The 16,902-nt window shown below is 46.5% G+C and overlaps 1 long non-coding RNA gene across 1 annotated transcript in view; it reads left to right on the forward strand.

The window, feature by feature from the left end:
• The first annotated feature begins 728 nt into the window (after positions 1-728).
• LOC134973264 (uncharacterized) overlaps positions 729-16,902 on the forward strand; it is a 66,852-nt gene continuing 50,678 nt past the window's right edge. Inside the window, exons 1-2 of the long non-coding RNA XR_010190272.1 lie at positions 729-786; positions 1,359-1,439. This is a non-coding gene — a long non-coding RNA (uncharacterized LOC134973264). The remainder of the gene's footprint in view (positions 787-1,358; positions 1,440-16,902) is intronic.

Here is a 16,902-nt window from a genome sequence, read left to right on the forward strand (position 1 = left end):
GAAACATTATAATGCAGAACAGAACCTACAGTAGTAGGGAGAAGTCTAGATAGAACAAAAAGGAAAATGGGGATTCCACATTGTGTCCGGGAATGAGGGCAAATGTGGAATGAATATCCAGTAGGACAGTTTTGGAAATTTTGGTGATCCCTGCTCTAGTGTCAGTGTGACATCGTTCTTATAAATGTATGGCTTAATGCTTCAGTATGCAAGTTCAAATACCTTGTACAGGATGACATAAATAACAGTGTCAGTCTGTGTTTATAGCATCATTAGTACATAGGTGTTTCAGGGTTGTTATAAAGCAGTTAAAAATATCACAGACTATGACCACATGCCAGAGACATTTTCTTTATTTGATTGATGTGAACCGCCAGTAACTGCATGACTACTGTGAAAAAAAAGAAGTTTTGTTATGAATTTATGAAAAACATGTTTTTTTTAGCCATCAGAGAATTTAGACTCAGTAATAAACATTCATGAATGTATTGTGTCATGTTGCAGAAGCATACAGTTATGTGTTTAAAGTTTATAATGAGTAAATAAGTGGACAGTGCTTTGACACTGAAATAAATTATTATTGACACACAAAACAAAAGTCCCCAGTGTGTGCAGTTTTGAGAACACATAGAAGTTCTTTATTAATCACATCCTGACTGATTCAGCTGACGTTTCTCTGGACTATTTTTAGAGGAGGCAGCTTGTGGTTTATATTTCAGCTATGCAGTAGTTGAAGAGCACCAGTGCAGACGTGTAAGAAGAACCTATGTTTTCAAATCAGTGAAGGTTATTATTACATTACTGTATTTATGTATTTTTTTTTTTTTTTAAAGGAGACGTTAAGGCATCAAGAACAATGAATAAATATATTTGTCACTCTAATTTTTATTACTTTGAAAAAAATATGTTCTCCTTTTCTGGACTTTAGTGAAACAGACCTAAACAGGGGACAGCACAGGATTTCTAGAAGGGGGGTTTCCAAATGCTTGGTTTTAGGCCGAGTGTGGCCATTCCATGAAAAGCCCATAATTAGCACTTAACCAGCTATAATATGCATCATGCAAAGAGCAGTGTATGTCATAATTCCAACATATACAGGGCAGGTACAGTAAGCTATTAGATGCAGCAGTATGCAGGGCCATCTTACCGTATATGGGCATACTGGGCTGCTGACCTATGGCCCTATGATTCTAGAGGCCTTTAAGCAGGGGCGGGCTGGTGCCTTATGAATTTTGTTATTCTCATGAATGGGTAAGTAGGGGCCCCAGTGCATTGCTTTGCCTACTAGTTCCTACAATGTTGTTAAGACAGCCCTGGCAGTAAGGCCATCCTACTTGAGCTGAATGTTTTTATTTCAGATGTGGCCACCTTTCCAGAGAATTGGAGCAAGTCCAGAAGTATGGGGAAGCAGCAGAAGAACCTAGCACTACCCTGGACATGTAAGTACACATTGGTCACTTTGCACACTGGATAATGTATGTTACACAGCAGTGGTGTCACAGGGGGTGGGGGGCTGGTGGGCCCCACTCGGGTTTCACCCTTGGAGGGGGTGACACCAAAATGCCGGTTTCTCTGCAGTGACAGGAGCCAGGTGCTGCAGTATGACATTCTCCTGTAGCACTCCTGTCATGGAAGAGGAGCCGACAAGTGCAGATACTAGTCTCTGGGGGCAGTCCAGCATCTCCAGAGATACTGGGCAAATCCCCGGAGTGATGTATTCGAGATTCAAGCTCCTTTATGTTAGACCATAGGTTCTCAAACTCGGTCCTCAGTGCATGTTTTGCAGGTCTCCTCACAGAATTGCAATTTAAATAATTAACTCCACCTGCGGACCTTTTAAAATGTGTCTGTGAGTAATTAATACAGCTGTGCACCTGCTGGGTTACCTGCAAAACATGCACTGTGTGGGGTCCTGAGGACCGAGTTTGAGAACCTGTGTGTTAGACCATGCCTGCTTTCTGGCATGCAGTGGGATATAGAGTGTGCAAAGGTGTCACCAGACCCGGTGATGCCTCTATTATACACATACTTGCCTACCTGACCCTCCCCATGAGGGAGAAAATGCTCTGTTCCTGGACTTTCCTGGTAATGTATGATTGCCATTACCTGTGGTGAAACATCTTTCTTATCAATTAACTAGCTCACCACAGGTGATGGCAATCATACATTACCAGGAAAGTCCAGGAACAGAGCATTTTCTCCCTCATGGAGAGGGTCAGGTAGGCAAGCATGATTATACAGCATTAATAATTAATCTGGTAGATGGTCTATAGCAGTGCATCCCTAACAATGCATGTTTTCCATATCTCCTAGTTGGTACACAGGTGTGTTCATTACTGGTTGATACAGTATGTTTGAAAATATCCACAGGTGCTGCTAATTATTTCATTTTTGGTACTGAGGAAAGCTGTAAAACATGCAGCTTTAGTAAAATTGCATTAGATTATATTGCTATTGTAGTCATGGTATCAGCAGCATTTACCTATGCCAGAAGGTAATTATTGTTAACTAGCTGGAGAACCCAGCGTTGCCCGGTATTTTAAGAATTTCTGTTTACAAAAATAAATGTAAATATTAAACACACAGTATAAATAACATTGTAGATAGCTGAATACCTGTGCTTCGCTATGGAATGAGGATGGTAAATTAGAATTATAGTTGTTTGTTAATTTACGTTGGTTAGAGATCTAGTATATAGGCATATCTTGCTTCCCTGACGCACTTTGGGGGTCATTCCGAGTTGATCGCTAGCTGCCGTTGTTCGCTGCATAGCGATCAGTGTAAAAAATGGCTAATCTGCGCATGCGTATGCACCCCAATGCACACGCGCGATGTACGGGTACAAAGAGCATCGTGGTTTTGCACAGGTTCTAGCGAAGCTTTCAGTCGCACGGCCGAACGCAGGAAGATTGACATGAAGTGGGCGTTTCTGGGTGTCAACCGACCGTTTTCAGGGAGTGCTAAGAAAAATGCAGGCGTGTCGGGAAAAATGCAGGTGTGGCTGGGCGAACGCTGGGCGGGTGTGTGACGTCAAAAGCCGCCCCTCCATCGTTAGAATCAACGCACACGAAGAGTAGCTGCAGGACTGGTCTTGTTTTGCACAAAATGATTTTGCAGGTTCTCTGCTGCACAAGCGTTCGCACTTCTGCAAAGCGAAAATACACCTCCCGGTGGGCGGCGACAATGCATTTGCACGGTTGCTAAAAGTAGCCAGCGAGCGATCAACTCAGAATGACCCCCTTTGTGTAGTGGCTGGACCCCCTTTTGGTCCCCCAAGGGACCCTGCTCTTCCCACTATACAACTCTCAGTCTGTGGCTTCCTGCTGCCTCCATTCCCCTCCTTACATCATGTCAGTGCCCCTGTGAAATTACAATTTTTTTTACAGTTTCTTATATAGCGCAGCACATTATGTATCTCCTGATATACTCTGTGCTGCTGGGGGTCTGTGCTACTTCCACTATATAATTCTCAGTGTGTGGGTTTGTGCTACCTGCATTCCCCTCCTCACATCATGTCACTGGCCCTGTCACATGCAGCCCTGTCATCACTGAGATATCATGCATGTCCTGATATAGTCTGTGCTGCTGGCATTGGCGTTTCTATAATGGGTGCAGTGTGTGCGGTGCACACGGGCCCCTGAGTCCTGGGGGGCCCCACACCGCACACACTGCACCTATTTCTCCTATACTTTCCAGAATCCATCGCTGACTGTGTGTTGGCCCCCTCCTCTCTCGTAGCCGTCGCACCGCTGCAAGCGCACTGACCACTAGCACCCCTAGGAGTGGGCCAGCAGCCAGAGGCATCTCTAGAGAGGAGGGGACCCGTGTGCTGACTCTGTGTGTGGGCCCCCTCCTCTCCCGTAGCCGTCGCACCGCTGCAAGCGCACTGACCACTAGAGACTCTGGCACAGTGCCAGAGTCTACAGCGCATGCGCAGGACTCCAGAAAAATGGCACGGTGGCCATTTTCGTAGTCCTGCGCATGCGCTGTAGACTCTGGCACTGTGCCAGAGTTTAGAGCGCTGAGAGCGCTAGCAGCAGCGTGACGGCTACGGGAGAGGAGGGGGCCCACACACAGAGTCAGCACACGGGTCCCCTCCTCTCTAGAGATGCCTCTGGCTGCTGGCCCACCCCTAGGGGTGCTAGTGGTGTGTTACCCCCACAGTGTTTGTTCCCAGAGTGTAAGTCATATGTGTAGCAAGTTTGGTGTAAATTGCTTGTGGCATTCCAGAGTTATTCTGCATGCTAAAAAACTCTGTGCTGCTGCCCCCCCCCCCCCCCCTTAGGGGTGGTAGGAATGTCTGACCCCCACAGTGTTTGTTCTCAGCTTGTAAGTTAAATGTGTACCAAGTTTGTTGTAAATTGGTCCAGGCATTCGGGATTTATGCTGTCTCCTGAAATACTCTGTGCTGATGTCCCACCCCTAGGGGTGCTAGGGGTGTCTTTCCCCCACAGAGTTTGTTCCCAGGTTGTAAGTCAGATGTGTCCCCTATGCTTGCACTCTCTACCCTTCACCTTATCAGACCTGGTGCTCTTTGCAGCCGCATACTCTGCCTAATGGTAGAACCGGCATTTGATACTGTATTGCACTCTGAAAGCAGGGACATAGTAAAGGTGGGTACACACTGGCTGATATATTGGGCATTCTATTGTATGGCCGATATATCGCGGGTCTGTCGGCCAATGTGTACGGCCTATATGTCTGTGAACTCCGTCGTTCACAGACATATCGCGTCGGCTATGCAGCACAGCCTACGGCCAATATATCTGCTGATATATTGGCGCATCGCTGTGTACGATGCTGCAGTGGCCAGCGGTGATTGACAGCTGAACTGGGTGGGAGTGTGTACACGCCCGCCCAGTTCATGACGTCAGTCCCCGGCGGATCGGGTAGTGTGTATGCACAGCACACTGCCCGATCCGTCCATAGATATATCTGCCGATCAATTGATCTGCAGATATATCTATCACTGTGTACCCATCTTAAGACATGGCTTATAAAGAATAAGACTATATGATTACTTAGAAGCAGGTAATACAGAAAGGGGCTTGCCTGGGCTGTGCAATGGTCAGTGTATAGTACACTGTGTAAACCAGGTGTCTCAGGCTTGGAACTCCCACTCCACCCATCATTATCCCCCCTCCTCAATTTCCTCCAACCCTCACTTGCATTTACTATCACCAGCAACATCCTGTCCTGACAGAGCACACTGCACCAGCCACCCGTGACCAGATCATGCCCCGGCCAGAACGATAACAGTTTTTTTGTAACCCCTTCCCTACCAGGCAGCACAGACTGTGTGCTCGCCTCCTGGCTAGTAATAAAGCAGCACAGCATTCACTGCACACTCGCTGCTGCTCCCTCTCACCATCTATCACTCGTTCCTGTGCTGACATGCAGGCTGTGAGAGGAGGGACGGAGGGGTAACAGCTGCCAGACGATTAACACTGCCACTGCCACATTATGTTTTTACCACCACCGCTGTACTCACAAGTCTCAGCGGGTCACTCACTCACTGTGTCCACAGCTTACTTCCTTGAACATCCCGCGGCTGCTGACAAGTACAGTACACGCCTACTCTGGGCATACAGCCAATAGGCATGCAGCTGTACCAGGCTAGGTGGCTTCTGGGAGTTGTAGTTTGTTTCGTTTTTTCGCTTTGTGCGGCCGCGGGTGGCACCGCTGGGTGGCGCCCCTCCTCTGCTGGCGCCCCTGGCGAGTGCCATCCTGGCCAAAGCATAGATACGCCCCTGCCCCTAGGGGTGCTAGGGATTTTAAATTGATTTTGTTGCCTCCGCCGTGTTTTAATTTCACAGTCTTCGCTTGTAAACTGTGGATTTGTATAGAAAGACAGAAGGACACATTTTCATTTTTATATATTAGATGGAAGGCCCTGACTAGTTACTGTAGTGCAGTGGTTCCCAAACTGAGTGTCGTGGTGCACTTGCAGGGATGCAATGGGTTGGTGATACAGGACCAAATCTAATTATTTCTGGTCCAGAGCTGGTGGCTGCCAATCAGAAATAAGTGGGCAAACAGAAGTGCAACCCTGTCCACAACCACCGCCACATAAATGAACCTAACAAAATAAATACAGTATATATATATATATATATATATATATATATATATATATATTGTAAAACGGTACTGGAAATAAGGACTCCTGTGGCAGGTCTTCCGGTTAAAACAGTGTCTTTACTGGCATCAGACAATGTGCAAAGCATACTCAGGCTTAGGCCTGGTCACACACAAGTTCATAATGGAAAAATAAGTAAACAAACATAAAAGGTCCTAGCACACCTTGTTTTCAATATTTAATCTGCTGCAGTGGCTTGCAGCCACACATGCCATGCTCTCCAGGCACGACCACTGTCCACAATCCCTGGCACTACAAATTGTTCCCTGCTCACTGGCCTCTAACAGGCATCAGCGCACAGAACTCTGGGTAAATGGAAGTTTTAAACTCTTCCTGTTCTCAGTGATGAGTTCCTGCTGCATCTGGGAAATCCACGAAATCCAGAGTTCCAAATCTCTACTGCAGCTGCAGAATGTGCAGGTCTTGTTTTACTCTCTCTCTCTCTCTTAAAAGGAGCTGATCCCACAAAAATGTGGGCAATTGTGGTGAGACACTAGCCTTCTCATCACATATCCCCCCTTTCGCTTTTCCATGCTCAGGAAGCGCACATCTTCCATTGTGTTGGCTGACACCATTCAGCCTTTTTACAAACCTTTCCAGGCATCTCTTCTTGATACAGCATGAATGTAGTGCACTCTAGCAGAGAAGCAACCATCCTTCTTTTCTTGTGGATGCCGGTTTGTACTCTTTTCCCCTGTCTCGCAGAGAATGTATCCCAGAAAAAAATAAAGGGAGAACGATGTGACCTAGCAGGGGCACAGGAATCGACGTCTCCTCTTGCCAAGATTTGAACAAGTTTATATGGTATGTTTGCTTTGTATGTCTTCTAGCTGGCTGCCTGACCCTATAATTTACCGATCTTACTGGTTCCACTACTTCGTAGGACCCATGCCAATTAGCAAACAACTTGCTCTTCTGCGCTGGTACTGAGAGTAAGACTTTATCTCCTGGACAAAATTTCTGAACTTGCGCAAAAACATCATAGGCTCAATTCTGCTGACTTTGAACCTCTATAACATTTTCTCGCACAATAGAACCTATTTTATACAGTCGCTCATATACAGTGTTCTAACGAGCTCCACAACATTTGATTCACGCACCTTCTGGTGTTCCCAGCCTTCTTTTAAAATGTCCAAAATGTCTCTAGGCTGTTTTCTAAACAGAAGCTCGAAAGGGCTGACGCCGGTTGAGGACTGGGGTACTTCACTAATAGTGAACATGAGGTAAGGAAAGACTTAATCCTATTCCCAATTACTATCTAGGACAGCCCGGCGGATCATAGACTTTAGGGTCCTATTGAATCTTTCCACCAACCCATCCATCTGTGAGTGGTAAACTGAAGTACGCAGATGTGCTATTCCTAATTTCTTACACAGCTCTGCCATTACTTGTGACATGAATGGGGTCTCTTGATCTGTAAGGATTTCTTTAGGGAATACAAAACGAGAAAAGAGGAGCATTAACTTTGGTGACAGTGACCATTTTTATATTCTGGAAAGGTATCACTTCTGGATAGCGGGTGGCGTAATCCAAGACTACAAGGACATATTGGTTACCCCATTTTGATTTTCCAGTGGACTCACGATATCCATTGTACTAATCATTGTCAAATGGTATCTCAACAATAGGCATTGGCACTAGTGGTGCTCTCAAATGAGGCCTTGGGCTGGTCTTCTGGCACACGGGACACCATTGGCAGAATCTCTTTACTTCAGCCGTGACTCCTGGCCAAAAGAAGTGGAGCAGAATACGTTCTAATGTTTTTGCTTCTCCGAGACGATATCCCCAAAGGTGGGTATGAGTGGCTCGCAGAGATGTGCGGCTGGCACTTTTCGTGTTTTGTGTTTTGGTTCTAATTCCACTTTCGTGTTTTGGTTCTGGCTCGGTTTTGCCAAAACCATCCTTTCGTGTTTTGGTTTTGGATCTGGATGATTTTTGAAAAAAACATAAAAATGGCTAAAATCACAGAATTTGGGGATAATTTTGATCCTACGGTATTATTAACCTCAATAACATTCATTTCCACTCATTTCCAGTCTATTCTGAACACCTCACACCTCACAATATTGTTTTTAGGCCAAAAGGTTGCACCGAGGTTGCTGGATGACTAAGCTAAGCGACACAAGTGTGCGGCACAAACACCTGGCCCATCTAGGAGTGGCACTGCAGTGTCAGACAGGATGGCAGATATAAAATATAGGCCCCAAACAGCACATGATGCAAAGAAGTAAAAGAGGCGCACCGAGATTGCTGTATGACTAAGCCAAGCGACACAAGTGTGCGGCACAAACACCTGGCCCATCTAGCAGTGGCACTGCAGTGTCAGACAGGATGGAACTTTTCAAAAACTAGGCCCCAAACAGCACCTCATGCAAACATGTAGAAGAGGTGCAATGAGGTAGCTGTATGACTAAGCCAAGCGACACAAACAATTGGCCCATCTAGGAGTGGCACTGCAGTGGCAGACAGGAGGGCAGATATCAAAAAAAGGCCCCAAACAGCACATGATGCAAAGAAAAAAAAAAAAGGTGCACCGAGGTTGCTGTATGACAAAGCTAAGCGACACAACCACCTGGCCCATCTAGTAGTGTCACGCAGTGGCTGAATGTCGAGAGTGGGCCGCTATTGTTTGGTCCATTGACAGCATCTCCAGCACGCCCCTGTCATTTTAAAAAAATTCTGCAATTGGTGGACTTATACGGCAGTACCCCAGGACTAATACAGCAGTACCCCTGGACTCATACGGCAGTGTCAGACAGGATGGCACTTTTCAAAAACTAGGCCCCAAACAGCACCTCATGCAAAGATGTCGAAGAGGTGCAGTGAGGTAGCTGTATGGCTAAGCCAAGTGACACAAACAATTCCCACTGGAATTATGCGTCCAAATCACTGGAATTATATACATCCAAATCACTGGAATTAAATGGCAAAATCACTGGAATTATACATCCAAATCACTGGAATTATAGATCCAAATTACTGGAATTATACGTCCAAATCACTGGAATTAAATGGCAAAATCACTGGAATTATACGTCCAAATCACTGGAATTAAATGGCAAAATCACTGGAATTATACTGCAAAATCCCTGGAATTATACTGCAAAATCACTTTAATTATACGTCCAAATCACTGGAATTATATGTCCAAATCACTGCAATTAAATGGCAGTACCACTGGACATATACGGAAGTGTCAGACAGGATGGCACTTAAAAAAAATAGTCCCCAAACAGCACATGATGCAAAGAAGAAAAAAAGGTGCAGTGAGGTTTACTGTATGACTAAGCGAAGTGACACAACCAACTTGCCCATCTGGTAGTGTCACGCAGTGTCTGAATGTCGAGAGTGGGCCGCAATTGTTTGGTCCACTGACAGCATCTCCAGCACGCCCCTGTCACTTTAAAAAAATTCTGCAATTGGTGGACTAATACCGCAGTACCCCTGGACTCATACGACAGTGTCAGACAGGATGGCACTTTTCAAAAACTAGGCCCCAAACAGTACCTCATGCAAAGATGTCGAAGAGGTGCAATGAGGTAGCTGTATGACTAAGCCAAGCGACACAAACAATTACCACTGGAATTATACATCCAAATCACTGGAATTATATGTCCAAATCACTGTAATTAAATGGCAAGATCACTGGAATTAAATGGCAAAATCACTGGAATTATACGTCCAAATCACTGGAATTAAATGGCAAAATCACTGGAATTATCCATCCAAATCACTGGAATTAAATGGAAAATCCCTGTAATTATATGTCTAAATCACTGGAATTAAATGGCAAAATCACTGGAATTATACATCCAAATCACTGGAATTAAATGGCAAAATCACTGTAATTATACTGCAAAATCACTGGAATTATACGTCCAAATCACTGGAATTAAATGGCAAAATCACTGGAATGAAATGGTAAAATCACTGGAATTATATGTCCAAATCACTGGAATTAAATGGCAAAATCTCGTGTCGCTTGCCTAGTTAAGTGGAATTTAGATGGGATTTGGTATCGGGGACACAATACCTCCATCAATTGTCTAAATCCCACTGCACTAATGGCGGATACCGGACGCACGTCTAACAACAACATAAGTGTCAAGGCCTCAGTTGTGAGGGCTTCCATCGTCATGTGTAGCTGAACCACTAGTCATGAACATAGGCCAGGGCCTCAGCTGTTCCTTGCCACTCCGTGTCGTAAATGGCATATTGGCAATTTACGTTTCTCCTCAGACCATTTAAATTTCTTTTTTTGGGTCTTTTTACTGAGCTTTGGCTTTTTGGATTTTACATGCCGTCTACTATCACATTGGGCATCGGCCTTGGCAGACGACGTTGATGGCATTTCATCGTCTATGTCATGGCTAGTGGCAGCAGCTTCAGCACTAGGAGGAAGTGGCTCTTGATCTTCCCTATTTTATCCTCCAAATTTTTGTTCTCCATTATTTTTTGGGAGTTATATAATACAATATGCGGCACAGGAATGACTGATGGCCAGGACACTACCACTGGTCTGATGCAGCACAACACAGCAACACTGTAAGGGACTTGTTGTTGTTGTTGTTACTATTATTATAATACGGCAGCAGTGGACATATAGCAGCAGCGTATACCACTGTGACTGCCTGGTCACTGGAATGACTGATGCACAGGACACTACCATTGGTCTGATGCAGCACAACACAGCAACACTGTAAGGGACTTGTTGTTGTTGTTGTTGTTGTTGTTATTATTATTATAATACGGCAGCAGTGGACATATAGCAGCAGCGTATACCACAGTGACTGCCTGGTCACTGGAATGACTGATGGCTGATGCACAGGACACTACCACTGGACTGATGCAGCACAATGCACCACCACTGAACTGATGCAGCACAACACAGCAGCACTGGACATATGGCAGCAAGAGGACACAAACACTGTGACTGGACAAATACAGCACAAGACACTACCACAGAGGACACTGAGGACGGAGACACGTCCTCTCTCTACACTCTCCAATGCCGGGGACACGCGGCTCCTTATATGGAATCCAAACCCCGCGAGAATCCGACAGCGGGATGATGGTGTTTTGCCTCGTTCTGGTTTCCGAGTCAGGCGGGAAAACCCGAGCCTGGCTCGGAACCGGACTCGAATGGCGAAGTTCGGTACGGTTCGGTTCTCTGAGAACCGAACCCGCTTATCTCTAAGTGGTATATGTACCCTGGGCACCAATAACTGCTCAATCTTCTTTCCTTGCTCCACTTCGGCTGGGCAGCCGAAGGCCGTTTTATTGTAGCGATCGCCTCTGCCTGATTGACAGGCAGAGGCGGTCGCTGGGCGGGAGGGGGCTGGACGTGGGCGTTAAGCCGCAGGTTAAGGGACATGGTCCGGCCAGCGCAGACATGGCCGGACTGTTGGGGGGGGTGGACCGCGGCGGCTGCGTGACGTCACACACAGCCGCTGTGACCCTGGCAGCGAGCAGGTTCTCCCGGCCAGCCGCAGGAGCTGCGCTGGCCGGGAATTACTCCTGAAATGCAAAAGCATCGCCACTATGCGATGCTTTTGCATTTCTGCGGGGGGGGGGGGGGGGGCGGCACTGACATGCGGGGCGGGCTAGCCCTGTGCTGGGCATCCCCCTGCATGTCTGAGTGCCTGATCGTAGCTGTGCTAAATTTAGCACAGCTACGATCAACTCGGAATGACCCCTTATCCTTATATACTGTAGCAGATTGGCTTTAAGGACAAAATATGGAGTGCCCTCCGTTAGGTACGCAGTTTTTGCCACACCATTAACTTCTGTGACACTAGACATGATATTCCCAAGGGCAGCATTGTTTTGTTGATCCCAGGCAAAACTTTGCAGGTCTATGTCAGCTGGCAGCATATCCCAGTCCACACTGGGGGCATCAATCAGCAATGGTATGTCAGACGTTTCCTTCTCCAAACAGGACTAGCCGTGCTTTTTCACTCTTCCCCCTTTTACAAGGTAGAGCCTCAATATGTGTGCTCTCCTCTGTTCAATTAATAGGTGAGTTTGATTAAACAACAGCCAAACTTAGCTTTTGAATAGTAGACAGCATTTGAACTTATGAGAAAGGGAAAAAAAATAAGCAGTTGTTTAATTTCACAGTGGCAAGTTATCACAATACACCTCAGATTACTCAATGCTTTACTATTACTCTCGTAACCCGAATATTTGCCTTTAAATCCTTGGCCAGGCCGGAAGGGCATCTGGTTTTGCACATTGACTCAGTAGCGCAAATTTTCCCCGTATGGGCCAACAAATGTAAAACAGGTACTGGAAATAAGGACTCATGAGGCAGGTCTTCTGGTTAAAACACAGTGGGGTATATTTACTAAGGTCCCGATTTTGACCGAGATGCCGTTTTTTCTTCAAAGTGTCATCTCGGTAATTTACTAAGCAAAAATCACAGCAGTGATGAGGGCATTCGTAATATTTTGGAAGTCCTAGGAAAAAATCACGAATTAATACACCATCGGTCAAATACGCCTGCAATTTGGTAGAAATCGGTCATTTACTAAAAAGTGCAAAACACAAACACTGCCGACAATAGCCAAACACTGCCGTGATGAAATACAAATCGTGAAAAAGTGCTAAAAAAAAATAGACCTGCTTTTTTATCCCGTGTTTGTATAGGCATGCACGGATCCATGAGATCCGTGCATGTTTTTCAGTGGTAAGGGGTGGGAAATGTTATAATTTTTCAAACAAAAATTGCGTGGGGTCCCCCCTCCTAAACCAAACCAGCCTCGGGCTCTTTGAGCCGGCCCTGGTTGCCAAAATATGGGAAAAAAATTGACAGGGGTTCCCCCATATTTAAGCAACCAGCACCGGGCTCTGCGCCTAGTCCTGGTTCCAAAAATACGGGGGACAAAAAGCGTAGGGGTCCCCCGTATTTTTGAAACCAGCACCGGGCTCCACTAGCTGGACAGATAATGCCACAGCCGGGGGTCACTTTTATACAGTGCCTTGCGGCCGTGGCATCAAATATCCAACCAGTCACCCCTGGCCGGGGTACCCTGGGGGAGTGGGGACCCCTTCAATCAAGGCCCCCCCCCCAGCCACCCAAGGGCCAGGGGTGAAGCCCGAGGCTGTCCCCCCCATCAAATGGGCTGCGGATGGGGGGCTGATAGCCTTTGTTGAAAGTAATGAATATTGTTTTTAGTAGCAGTACTACAAGTCCCAGCAAGCCTCCCCCGCAAGCTGGTACTTGGAGAACCACAAGTACCAGCATGCGGCGGAAAACTGGGCCCGCTGGTACCTGTAGTACTACTACTAAAAAAATACCCCAATAAAGACATTACACACACACCTTGAAAGTATAACTTTAATGCATACATACACACCACCATATACACATACTTACCTTATGTTCACACGAGGGTCGGTCCCCTTCTCCAGTAGAATCCATGGTGTACCTGTTGAAAAAATCCTACTCACCAAATCCAGTGTAGAGGGCTCCTCGGATAATCCATTTGTAATCCACGTACTTGTAAAAATAAAAAAACGGGCACCAATGGTGGGAACTTTGTGCTCAGCGGTTGACCGAAAGTGACCTCACCGCTGACCACAAAGTTCCCACCATTGGTTACAATGGAGCGCATAGGCGCTACATTGTAACACTGCCGTGTGCCGCCTGTCAGACAGTACAGGAGCACACAGCCGATCAGGAGGGTGCCACAACGTAGCGCTCCCTGATTGGCTGAAGAAACCCACTTAGACATCAGTCAGAGGGGGTTTCTGGCATTCGGGGAAAGAGGTCCCATGTGAAAACATGGGTCCCCTTTCAGTTCGTGGTCGGGTGTCCGTTTTTTTATTTTTACAAGTACGTGGATTACAAATGGATTATCCGAGGAGCCCTCTACACTGGATTTGGTGAGTAGGATTTTTTCAACAGGTACACCATGGATTCTACTGGAGAAGAGGACCGACCCTCGTGTGAACATAAGGTAAGTATGTGTATATGGTGGTGTGTATGTATGCATTAAAGTTATACTTTCAAGGTGTGTGTGTAATGTCTTTATTGGGGTATTTTTTTAGTAGTAGTACTACAGGTACCAGCGGACCCGGTTTTCCGCCGCATGCTGGTACTTGTGGTTCTCCAAGTACCAGCTTGCGGGGGAGGCTTGCTGGGACTTGTAGTACTGCTACTAAAAACAACATTCATTACTTTCAACAAAGGCTATCAGCCCCCCATCCGCAGCCCATTGGATGGGGGGGACAGCCTCGGGCTTCACCCCTGGCCCTTGGGTGGCTGGGGGGGGACCCCTTGATTGAAGGGGTCCCCACTCCCCCAGGGTACCCCGGCCAGGGGTGACTAGTTGGATATTTGATGCCACGGCCGCAAGGCACTGTATAAAAGTGACCCCCGGCTGTTGTATTATCTGTCCAGCTAGTGGAGCCCGGTGCTGGTTTCAAAAATACGGGGGACCCCTACGCTTTTTGTCCCCCGTTGCTTAAATATGGGGGAACCCCTGTCAATTTTTTTCCCATATTTTTGCAACCAGGGCCGGCTCAAAGAGCGCGAGGCTGGTTTGGCTTAGGAGGAGGGACCCCACGCAATTTTTTTTTTAAGTTTAAACATTTTTAATTTTTTTTACAAGGTGCACAATGAAGCCCTGCACGGATCTTTCAGATCCGGCCGAGATTCATTGTATTAAAGTCGGCAGTGTTTTATAAGTCACTCACGTAAAACACTGCCTAAAAAAACGAATGACATCGACATCGGAAAAACCGAAAATGCAGAATACGTCAGCTTAGTAAATTAGTCGTAATCAATTCAAAAAGTTGCATATTTACACTTTCGATGTCATTCGTGATTGAACTTTGACCTCAAACGGGAAAATACGATTCTTAGTAAATTTACCCCAGTGTCTTTACAGGCATCAGACACTGGGGGTAATTCCAAGTTGATCGCAGCAGGAATTCTGTTAGCAATTGGGCAAAACCATGTGCACTGCAGGGGAGGCAGATATAACATGTGCAGAGAGAGTTAGATTTGGGTGTGGTGTGTTCAATCTGCAATCTAATTTGCAGTGTAAAAATAAAGCAGCCAGTATTTACCCTGCACAGAAATAAAATAACCCACCCAAATCTAACTCTCTCTGCAAATGTTATATCTGCCACACCTGCAGTGCACATGGGCCCTCATTCCGAGTTGTTCGCTCGGTAATTTTCTTCGCATCGCAGCGATTTTCCGCTAATTGCGCATGCGCAATGTTCGCACTGCGACTGCGCCAAGTAAATTTGCTAAGAAGTTTGGTATTTTACTCACGGCATTACGAGGTTTTTTCTTCGTCTGGTGATCGGAGTATGATTGACAGGAAGTGGGTGTTTCTGGGCGGAAACTGGCCGTTTTATTGGAGTGTGTGAAAAAACGCTACCGTTTCTGGGAAAAACGCGGGAGTGGCTGGAGAAACGGGGGAGTGTCTGGGCGAACGCTGGGTCTGTTTGTGACGTCAAACCAGGAACGAAACTGACTGAACTGATCGCACTGGAAGAGTAAGTCTCGAGCTACTCAGAAACTGCACAGAGAAGTCTTTTCGCAATATTGCGAATCTTTCGTTCGCAATTTTGATAAGCTAAGATTCACTCCCAGTAGGCGGCGGCTTAGCGTGTGCAATGCTGCTAAAAGCAGCTTGCGAGCGAACAACTCGGAATGAGGGCCATGGTTTTGCCCAACTGCTAAAAAATTTCCTGCTGCGATCAACTTGGATTTACCCCCACTGTGCGAAGCATACTCAGGCTTAGGCCTGATCACCATACCTCCCAACATGACCTTCTCCAGGAGGGACACAATGCTCTGCTTCTGGACTTTTCTCTTAATTTATGATTGCTGGCACCTGTGCTGAACAGGGTAATGGATAAGAAAGGTGTTTCACCACAGGTGATGGCAATCATAAATTAAGAGGGAAGTCCAGGAGCAGGGCATTCTGTCCCTCATGGAGAGGGTCATGTTGGGAGGTATGGGTCACACACAGGTACATAACTGAAAAATTAGCAAATGAACATATAAGGTCCTAGCTCTCCTTGTGCTTAATAGTTAATCCACTGCAGTGGCTTGCAGCCACACATGTCATGCTCTCCTGGCATGGCCAATGTCCACAGTCCCTGGCACTACAAACTGACATAGTGTCAGGAGAGAGAAAGAGTCAGGCTGAGAGAGAGAAAGACAGTGGCCCTCATTCCGAGTTGTTCGCTCGGTAATTTTCTTTGCATCGCAGCGATTTTCCGCTACCTGCGCATGCGCAATGTTCGCACTGCGACTGCGCCAAGTAAATTTGCTATGAAGATTGGTATTTTACTCACGGCATTACGAGGTTTTTTCTTCGTACTGGAGATCGGAGTGTGATTGACAGGAAGTGGGTGTTTCTGGGCGGAAACTGGCCGTTTTTTGGGAGTGTGTGAAAAAACGCTACCGTTTCTGGGAAAAACGCGGGAGTGGCTGGAGAAACGGAGGAGTGTCTGGGCGAACGCTGGGTGTGTTTGTGACGTCAAACCAGGAACGACAAGCACTGAACTGATCGCACTGGAAGAGTAAGTCTCGAGCTACTCAGAAACTGCACAGAGAAGTCTTTTCGCAATATTGCGAATCTTTTGTTCGCAATTTTGATAAGCTAAGATTCACTCCCAGTAGGCGGCGGCTTAGCGTGTGCAATGCTGCTAAAAGCAGCTTGCGAGCGAACAACTCGGAATGAGGGCCAGTGTCAGGGAGAGAGAGTGTGTCAGGAAGTGAGGGAGAAAGACAGTGT

This window comes from Pseudophryne corroboree, chromosome 1, assembly GCF_028390025.1.
Source record: "Pseudophryne corroboree isolate aPseCor3 chromosome 1, aPseCor3.hap2, whole genome shotgun sequence".
Lineage (NCBI taxonomy): Eukaryota > Metazoa > Chordata > Amphibia > Anura > Myobatrachidae > Pseudophryne > Pseudophryne corroboree.